General features: G+C 43.6%; 1 non-coding gene across 1 annotated transcript; it reads left to right on the top strand.

The window, feature by feature from the left end:
* The first annotated feature begins 9,186 nt into the window (after positions 1-9,186).
* On the top strand, positions 9,187-9,320 carry LOC112616101. Its single transcript, XR_003117564.1, has one exon. It is a non-coding gene; the product is annotated as a small nucleolar RNA SNORA42/SNORA80 family (small nucleolar RNA).
* The last annotated feature ends 469 nt before the right edge of the window (positions 9,321-9,789 follow it).

The raw sequence follows: 9,789 nt of genomic DNA, 5'->3' as shown, positions 1-9,789 counted from the left end.
ATATCTTTTGTTCAAGTATTTGGCTTTTTGTCCTTGATTCCTGAAGCAGCTCTGGAAACAGTTTTAGAGTGATAAAGGTGAAAGACAGTCTTTTGTTATTTATAACAAATGCTTTTCACCCACACCTGAGCTTATGTTAATGAGGCAATTTTTGGGAAGTCCCTAGATAACACTTTGTAGGATTGGGGGAGAGACACTGGTTGTCAGGGAAACCAATCCTGTAGTCACAGGGTTGAAAGGTTCTGCCTGTGGTATTTATACATTATTGAGGAGATAGGATGCAAATAACCAATAGGAAGCAACAAGGTGAACATTCAAATTGAGTGCTGTGGGAATTCAAGCAGGAGAAACTGTTTTCTGTTTGGGAGACCTGCGGAAGGCTTCGTGCAACTGATGGCTTTTCAACTGGGGCTCAGTGGATAGGAAAAATTTTGGTGGGTAGCTGAGAAGAAAAAATAAACTTAGTTTCTTCCTAATGTGCTCTCATAATATAGAGTTCTTTTCAGATTCCACTGTAGGAGTATTTCCCCACACACCAAGCTAGCAATCAATTCTGCAGCAGACACCAGCTGAGAGGAGAGGGGGGTGAAGGTTAAGCTGATCACAGTGATCAGTGATTTAATCAATCATGCCTCTATAATGAAGCTTCCATAAAAACCCCAAAGGACTGGGTTTGGGTAACTACCAGATAGGCAAACACATGGAAGCTTCCAGGACAGTAAAGAAGAACATATCCATGTGTCTAGAGGATGGTGGAGCCGAAGTCCACCAAGATGGAAACTTCTTCGTGCCACCCTTCCAGACCTCCTGCTGTGTGTCTCTTCATCTGACTGTTGATTTGTATTATTTCGAATATCCTTTATCACAACATAAATGTTTCCCTGAGTTCTGTGATCCACTGTAACAAATTAATTGAATCTGATGAGGGTGTTGTGGGAACCCTGATTTATAGCCAGTTGGCCATAAGTTCCAGAGTCCTGGACTTGCGACTGGCCGAAGTGAGGGCATTCTTGGAGGCTGAGCTCTCAGCCTGTGGGTCTTGACACTCTCCAAGTCCATAGTGTCAGAATTGATTTGAATTAGAGGATACCCGAGTGGTGTCTCCTGCAGAATTGCTTGCTTGCTTGGTCTTTGGGAAAATCCCTTACACATGTGGTCAGAGAAGCATTCCATGTTGTGAGAGTACAGTAAGAAGAAACTGAGTTTGTTTTTTCTTCTCAGCTAGCCACTGAAATTTTTCCTGTTCATCAAGACCCAATTCAAATGCCACCTGTTTCATGAAGCCTTTCCCAGGTCTCCCAACCAGAAGACAGTTTCTTCTATCTGAATTGCCATAGCACTCTTGATTTTTTTACATTCACCTTGTTGCTTTGTATTGGTTATTTGTGTCTTGTTTCCTCAATAATGTGTAAATACCATGTCTTATTTATCTTTTTTCTATCACAGATCTTTTCACATAGTAGTTACTTTCTAAAATACTTAACACATGAATAAATGACTATAAAATACTTTTGGCCCCTGGAAAGTTAATAATTTAACCAGAGAACAATCTAATTACAGAGTTTTTATATATGCATATAAAGGTTGTTAACAGAAGATAATACATAAAATGCTAAATGTATTAAAAGCACACTCTTTTAAAGAAGTTACTTAACCAACCTCAAGAATTATGAATAAACCCCAAATATCAGGAGGTAAGTGAGAAAGGCCTCTGATCTACAAAATAGACTGCAAAGTCTATGCCTTAAAGTGGAGAGAGTTGATAAACAAGAGAATCCCTCATATCCCACTTAGATACTGTTTACACTTAGTTTACTAACAATTCTAATAAACTTTACTATCTGATTCACTATAGATTAGCAACACATCAAAAAGAGAGTCAGGCAATGACCTCAGGAAGACCCCAGGGACTGCAAAGAGGATCACTATGAGGATTGTTTAATTCCAGAGCTCATGCCCTTCTCTTTCGCTCCTGGCACACTACACATCACAGAATAATGGCTAGGGACGCACAGTGCCTTCGTTGTAAAAGGCGAGATGGCCCTTCTGTATACAGTACTGTATTTCAGAAGACAGAGAAGATGTAAAATAAATATCAGAAAAATTTCCATCCAAAATGTTTGAAATGTTAAAAAGTGCCAATTCTTTAAAGGGTCATTTTCTGTAAAATCTACATGTTTATTTTATGTCTGCTGGTTAATAATGCCAGTGATGAGGTGCTACAGTATGGGTCATTAGTGCCCAGTGAGAGAGTCACACAGGCCTGGATGGTCAGGGAAAGCTTCCCAAGGGAGGGTCAATTTGTCCTCACCTTGAGGAAAGAGAAATGGAACAGGCATAGATGGAGGACAGTGGCTGGATCCCAGGTGCTCAGTCTGTACATGTTGAAGAATGGTTCGACAATGTTTCTGTTTGGAGTATGGACCAGAGAGAGGAAAAGCAATGCCTGGTATTTACTCAAGGGCAGGGAGCAGGGCAGTCAGGGTCAAGATAAAGGCTTATGCTAAGACAAAGAGGATTCAAATTTGAGTGGCTAGGATTAGAAGGTAGAGAACCTGGAATCCAACACTAATGTTTGGATTTTGTTTGTTTGTTTGTTTTCCTTAAGAGTACGTGCTCAGGCACCACAGATAAACCTGAAATGTTCTTTCCTAGTGTTTTAAAATTTCATTTTTATTTAAGTTTATTTTTTAGAAACAGTCTCACTGTATTGCCCAGGCTGGACTCAAACTCCTGATCTCAAGCAATCTTCCCACCTCAGCCTCTGGGACTATAGGTGCACGCTGCAGTACCTGACTTCTGTGATATCTACTTCTGGTATCTACTATGTGCTAGGCAATATGTTAGCTACTAGAGATACACAACTAGGTAATGTAACATTGACCAGTGATTCAACAATTAATTCAACAAACGTGTATTGAGCACTCACTGTGTACCAGTTACTATTCTAGGCTCTGGGGATATATTAAAACAAACTAAAGCTTCTGTATTCAGAGAGTTCATATTTTAGTGGAGAGAGATGGACAAATGAGCATCATGTGTAGTATGTCCAATGGTAACGAGTGCTAAGGAGAAAAATAAAGCAGGAAAGAACATGGAGAAGTCGGGTGAGGGTGCATACGGCACTCTCCTGGAGGAGCTCAGACACTCCAGGGCGAGACTGCTACATAAATAAAGTCTTGCTATCAAATACCGTAGTGCTGATAGTGCCAGTGCTATGACAGAGACCAGAGGCAGGATGGGAGCACTGTGGGAGCACAGAGAGAAGGCCTAGCTCAGTCTGCAGAAGTGGCATGGCTTCACCTAGTTGTGACTCTGGAACCAGAAGGAAAAGGGTGTATTTGGCAGATCAAGGGGGAGGGAGCATTCTGGGCCAAGGCACAGAAGTGTGACAGAAAAGTCCAGGAAAGCACATTTGTGGCTTCCGTGCTAATGGACTTCACAGGCCTGAAGAAATAAGGTGCTGAATGTGGGGGTGTTTTGGGGGAAGGAGAGGCAGGTACAGAGTGTTGAAGCAGGCTCTGTGGGGTGCCTGTTGGCAGTTTGGCATCATGGGAGCATAAGGGAGGATCAGGCTGGGATACGGGGGAGAGGGTGGGGATGGTCCTGGAACAGGAGCAGCGCCAAAGCTCAGAGGGCCCTGCATGGCAGGCTTAGAAGTTTAGATTTTGGCCAGTCGCAATGGCTCACATTGATAATCCCAGCACTTTGGGAGGCTAAGGCAGGAGGATCACTTGAACCCAGGAGTTTGAGACCAGTCTGAGCAACATAGTGAGGCTCTGTTTCTACAGAAATTAAAAAAAAAAAAAAAAAAATTAGTTGGGTATAGTGGCTCATGCCTGTAGTCCCAGCTACAAGGGAGGCTGAGGTGGCAGGATTGCTTGAGCCCAAGAGTTTGGGGTTACAGTGAGAATGAGCTATATGATTGTACCACTGCACTCCAGCCTGGGCAACAGAGTAAAACACTGTTTCCAAAAACAAACAAAAAAAGTTCAGATTTTATCTGGTGGACAATGGGGAGCCATTGGGTTTTTATAGAGAGGGATAAGATGAGCCGATCTGGACTGCAGTGTGGAGAGTGGCTTGGTGGGAGGGAAAAGTAAAGGCAGGGAGACCACATGGGAGGCTGGTGAGACCATAGGAAGCCCAAAGAGGCCAGTAGGCCTTAGTTAATGCAGCCTTCACAGGCAAAGCTCAATCACAAATGGGGAACCAGGCAGAGGAAGAAGCTCAAGGAGAAAAGGTTAGTTTAATTCTAGGCATGTTGAGTGTAAGGGACCTGTAGGATGTGCGGGTGCAAAGAATAATAGTTCACATTACTGATCGTTCATTATGTGTCAGGCACTGTGCTGAGCATTTCATGTCTTCTTTATTCCTCACTACAACTGATGATGTCGGCGGATTTTACAAAGAGAAAAACTCAAGCACAGAAAGCTTAACTTGCTTGAGATCAACAGCTGTTAACTGGTGGGGCCAGGCTTTGAACCCAGACTGGCTGACCATAGATTCCTCATTTTTGATCCATAAACTATACTGCTTTCTAACAGTATAGATTTAGAACTCAGGAGAAGATAGGCTAGTGATAGTGACTATAGGTTTCAGAGATTCCATATAGCTGGCAATGCAGTAGAGAAAAGAATAAGAAGTGGGTAGAGGAATACAGACCATGTGAAGCAGAGATAAGACAGGGAGTGTGGCAGGAGCTGTTGTTTTGTTTTGATATGAGCAACCCTGAAACCTTTGTATAGACCAGGGAGAAGCAACCAGATGGGTTCAAAATTTAAGAAGGGGTAACTTGTGGGACAAAGAAGATGTGTGATGGAGAGCACAGGTGGAAAGACTAGCCTTGTACAGATGTGAGACCGCTGGTGAGCGCAGGAGGTCAAAGTGTCTTAGTATTTGCCATGAGGTAGGAGGCAAAAAGCTCTGCCAGAATCAGGAAGGCCAGGAGATACAGTCAGCCAGGAAATAGAGCCAGCTGGGAGAAGACATGTATCTGATGGCTTCTCAGGGCCCTTTGAGAATTTGATTGCCAATGGGATGGAAACCACTGAAAAACTGCACATCCCCCCAATTTTTGCAAACAATTTGAATGAATTGGCCCTTCAAATTGAGAAAATTGCCAAGGGACCAAATTGGTTCCTTGCAGTGGCCCTAGACATAGCAGTCTCTAACGGCTCTTCTGTGTCCAAGAATTTTTATCTTTAATGGGCTGAGTTTGAGGTGAGGGTGTGATGTCCAAGAGCAAACTTGAAAAAGCAGTTGAATGGTGGGATTTTCTACTAAATAGCCTTGCCTGGGTTTGAAAGTATAGTATATAAACAGGAAACAAGCTTGTTCTGTGCAAAGCCACTGGCCCACGGGAGCCTAAGCAAGCAGTCATGGTCTGCGGACCAAGTGCAGTAACTCCCAGGAACACTGGCCACTGGTGTCCCTCCAGGCTTCTCTGCAGGCCCTGGCAGGCAGGCCCACTCCCAGGCCCAGTGGCTAGTGTTACCTTGGGGGTTGGGAGGGACCCAATGTGAGATAGAGATCTCAGGTTGCAAAAGTGGGATCTTGCCAAGACTATAGCCAACCCCTCACTTTGGCAGCCTTGTTATCATTGAAAAGGATACAAGTCAAGCGGAGAGAAAGAGAGTCTGATAAAGAAACACCAGTCAGTGCATGTGGCCTCAGGGCTACTGGGTGCTCCCCAGATGATTCCACTTGCCGGAGCAGTGCAAAGGATCACACTCAGGGCCAGTCATGGGCAGAGCTGCTCCACGCTAATACCACCTTCTAGAGACCCGGAAGTTTCTTCTCTAATGTTTATTTCATCCGTGGCATCATCGTCAGTAATTCATTAACTATTTATGAGAAACACTTGAATAACACACCACATACAGTGTTGAACTAATTATTTGGACTGACACCAGGTGGCATTATTTCCCCAGGGCGAACCAGCCTCCAGAGCTTCTGCCCCAAGCTCAGACTCCTTCTGGCTGTGGAGGAAATGCAGGCATGCAAGGAAGGCCTTGGCTCCTGGTCTGCAAGCAGTCCACTCCCCCTTCTGAGTTACAAGTGGTCTCCATGGGAGCTACAGAGGGGAGGGCTAGGTCTGGGCATAGGAGGACAACACAGTTAACCCACCTTAGCAGTCAGGCTTTGTATTAATCATGCGTATTTATTTTCTGGATTTCTGATGCTTTGACATCTGGAGTCCTGCTTCCCAGGGCTAGTTAGTTCCTAGTGATAGTAAAGGCTCACCCATAAGCATCCTTGTTGTGCGCAAAGGAATCAATCCAGACCCTGTACCCCAACCAGCTCTTTTATTGAGCTCTTGCAGGGGTCAGATACTGGGCCATTATCCCCCTGCCCAAATCATTCCAGGGTCAGGTACCAGACGAATAGAGACTGTCCTTATACCCCAGAGCCTGCTGACGTTATTTAAACTAGCCAATCCTACACCTATTTACCCTGCTTGGCCTGTTTCTTCCCATAGCAACCACAATAAAAGCTCTTGTTCAGTTTCCTGCCTGCTCTGTCTGCCTCCCGGCCAACTGTGGTGCGTCCCTGTGTGGCCTTGCACAGCATGGCATGCGTTCTCCCCTTAGGAACTATGAGGAACCAACTGTCTTTTCAATGGCAATTGTCTCCTGATCTGTTGACCTCACCATACCCCAGTATAATAAAACCTACTTTCTTTTTTTTTTTTTTAAGACGAGTCTCACTCTGTTGCCCAGGCTGGAGTACAGTGGCGTGATCTCAGCTTACTGCAACCTCTGCCTCTCAGGTTCAAGCAGTTCTTCTGCCCTTAGCCTCTCAAGTAGCTGGGATTACAGGGATGTGCCACCACACCCAGCTAATTTTTGTATTTTTAATAGACACGGGTTTCACCAAGTTGGCCAGGCTGGTTTCGAACTCTTGACCTCAGGTGATCTGCCTGCCTTGGCCTCCCTAAGTGTTGGGATTGCAGGCATGAGCCACTGTGCCTGGCCCCATAAAACCTACATTTTAAAAAAGGGTTTGTATTCAATCTTTCCTGATATGTGAACTATATAAATGAACAGACAGAAGCAATTAATATTTATTGTGTTTTTACAACGTGTCAGGCATTGTAATAGTCATTTTTTATCTATTACTTATTTAATAGTAATTTCCAAAATCAAGTAGGTTAAATAACTTTACCGATGTCGCAAGACAGGCTAAACTCAGGTCTTCTGGTTCTCAGCTCAGGAATTTCCTACCACACTGTTTGTAGATAACTAAGACAAATCTCTTTTCTTCTCCCTTCCCTTCCCTTCCTTCCCCTCCCCTCTCCTCCCCTCCCCTCCCCTCCCTCCTCCCCTCCCTCCCTCCCTCCCTCCCTTCCCTTCCCTTCCCCTCCCACCCCTTCCCTTCCCCTCCATTCCCCTCCCTTCCCTTCCCTTCCCTACTCTTCCCTCCCTCCTTTCTTTCTTTCTTTCTCTCTCTTTCTTTTTCTTTCTCTCTCTCTCTTTCTTTCTTTCTTTTGTGTTTTTTTTGAAAGAGATGGAGTCTTGCTATGTTGCCCAGGTTGGTTCAAACTTCTCCCCATCAGCCTCTCAAGTAGCTATGACTACAGGTGTGTGCCACCATGCCCATCAGATTTCTTTTCTCTTTTCTTTCTTTTTTTTTTTGAAGTGGAGTTTTGCTCTTGTTGCCGAGGCTGGAGTGCAGTGGCATGATCTTGACTGACTACAACCTCCGTATCCCAGGTTCAAGTGATTCTCCTGCCTCAGCCTCCCAAGTAGCTGGGATTGCAGGTGCCTGCCAACACACTCAGTTCATTTTTTGTATTTTTAATAGAGATGGGGTTTTACTGTGTGGGCCAGGCTGGTCTCAAACTCCTGACTTCGGGTGATCCACTCTCCTTGGCCTCCCAAAGTGCTGGGATTACAAGCATGAGCCACCATGCCCAGCAGATTTCTTTTTGTTGTTTTTTTATTCCCTTTTCTTTCGCTGATTAATGATCACTGTCCAATCCTCACCACCACTTTTCTACCTATCCCTTTCTTAAAAAAAAAAAAAAAAATTCCTCTGCAGCATTATTTGTTGGTTTCTTCCCCTCCCAGGTGAAAATATGAAATACAAATAAATTACAAATTACAGACTATAACAAATTTTTTTCATTTTGATTACAATGACTTTAAGTTTGGATCTTAATATTTTTATGTTTTTGAGTTTAACAATACAGTCTTCAAACATGTACTTTGTTTTAAATGTTTTTTTAAAAAACATGAGGGCCATGATAGACTAACAGGGCCAGATTTATTCTCCCACCTGAAATAACTATGAATTAGGACAAAACATAGGAAACAACAGGATTCAAGAAATTGGACATCAGGTAACAAAAGACCATGATTCTTGAGAGACGGGAAACAAATTAGGTTTTTCCTACAGTTGTCACAGCTTGCTGTCTAGAGGGATTTTTTAGGTTGTACAGGGAAAGGAAACCCAGGCAGAGACTATTGATTTCCTTGTCTTGAAGAGGGAGGCCTTGGATTTCAAGGAGGCCAAGGAGACTAGAGTTTGCAGGACAGAGTAACGGAGATGAGAGGGCTGCAGAGAAAGAAAACCCTAGAAATCCACAGCAAATCCCCTCAAGCATTCAACCGAGTCCTGTTGAGTGCAGGTGTGTGAGGAGAAAATCCTCTGAACGGATAAGAGAGAACAGTACCTGGAACTCATACAGGAATGTAAATAGTGCCTGTTATGACCAGCCAGGCTGGAAAACCTCAGTTTATGGAGCACTGGCTAGTGTAATCAGAAAAGTATTGCCTCAGTAGTGGGACAAAAAGCCCCCTAGTTGAAACATTGCTCAGGTTGTGCCAAAGAAAGCTTAGAAGCAAGACCTGAAAGTGTCAAACTCTTCTAATAACTCTGTATTACAGAACAAAGTTCAAGAATATTTATGAAATTCACAAATATCTATCACCCAATAAAGCAAATGTACAATGACTGAGATCCTATAAAAATTACCAACCTATAAAGAAGTATATAGGAGAAAGTGAGCCATAACAGGGAGGATGATATATCAATTGAAACTCACAGAACTGACATAGATGATGGAAGTAGAAAAACAGCATCAAAATGGTCATCTTAAATTGTATCTCATATGTTCAGAAATATAGGTGAAAGATTAAACATGTTAAGTAGAGAAATGAAAGACGTAAAATGAACCCAAGAGCATGGTAATGGGTTCATTGGGGGCCCTTCTCTGTGGGCTTTATAGCGTACCCAAGCCAGTGTAAACTTCAGCCTTGAACGATTGCCCACCCACCTTCCCATGGACTGTGAGTACTGAAGGGGGTTGCCCATTGTCAAACAAGCAAAAACATTCAAGTTGAGCTTCTAGAGGTGAAAGTTATAATTTCTGAAATAAAAATTACACTGGGTAGGTTAACAAAAGGTAAGACATTGCAGAAAAAAATTAATAAACTTGAGGACATAGCAATAGAAAGTATCCAAAATGAAACACAGAGGGAAGGCCAGTCATGGTGGTTCACACCTGTAATCCCAGCACTTTGGGAGGCTGAGGTGGGCAGATCACAAGGTCAGGAATTTGAGACCAACTCAGCCAACATGGTGAAAGCCCATCTCTACTAAAAATACAAAAATTAGCTGACTGTGGTGGTGAGTGCCTGTAATCTCAACTACTCAGGAGGCTGAGGCAGGAGAATTGCTTGAACATGGGAGGCAGAGGTTGCAGTGAGCCAAGATCATGCCACTGCACTCCAGCCTGGGTGACAGAGCGAGGCTATGTCTCAAAAAAAGAAACATAGAAAAAAT

The sequence above is a fragment of the Theropithecus gelada genome, chromosome 1 (genome assembly GCF_003255815.1).
Source record: "Theropithecus gelada isolate Dixy chromosome 1, Tgel_1.0, whole genome shotgun sequence".
Classification (NCBI taxonomy): domain Eukaryota; kingdom Metazoa; phylum Chordata; class Mammalia; order Primates; family Cercopithecidae; genus Theropithecus; species Theropithecus gelada.
The sequence above is the reverse complement of the archived record's forward strand: the minus strand, read 5'-3'. Positions and strand labels throughout refer to the sequence as shown.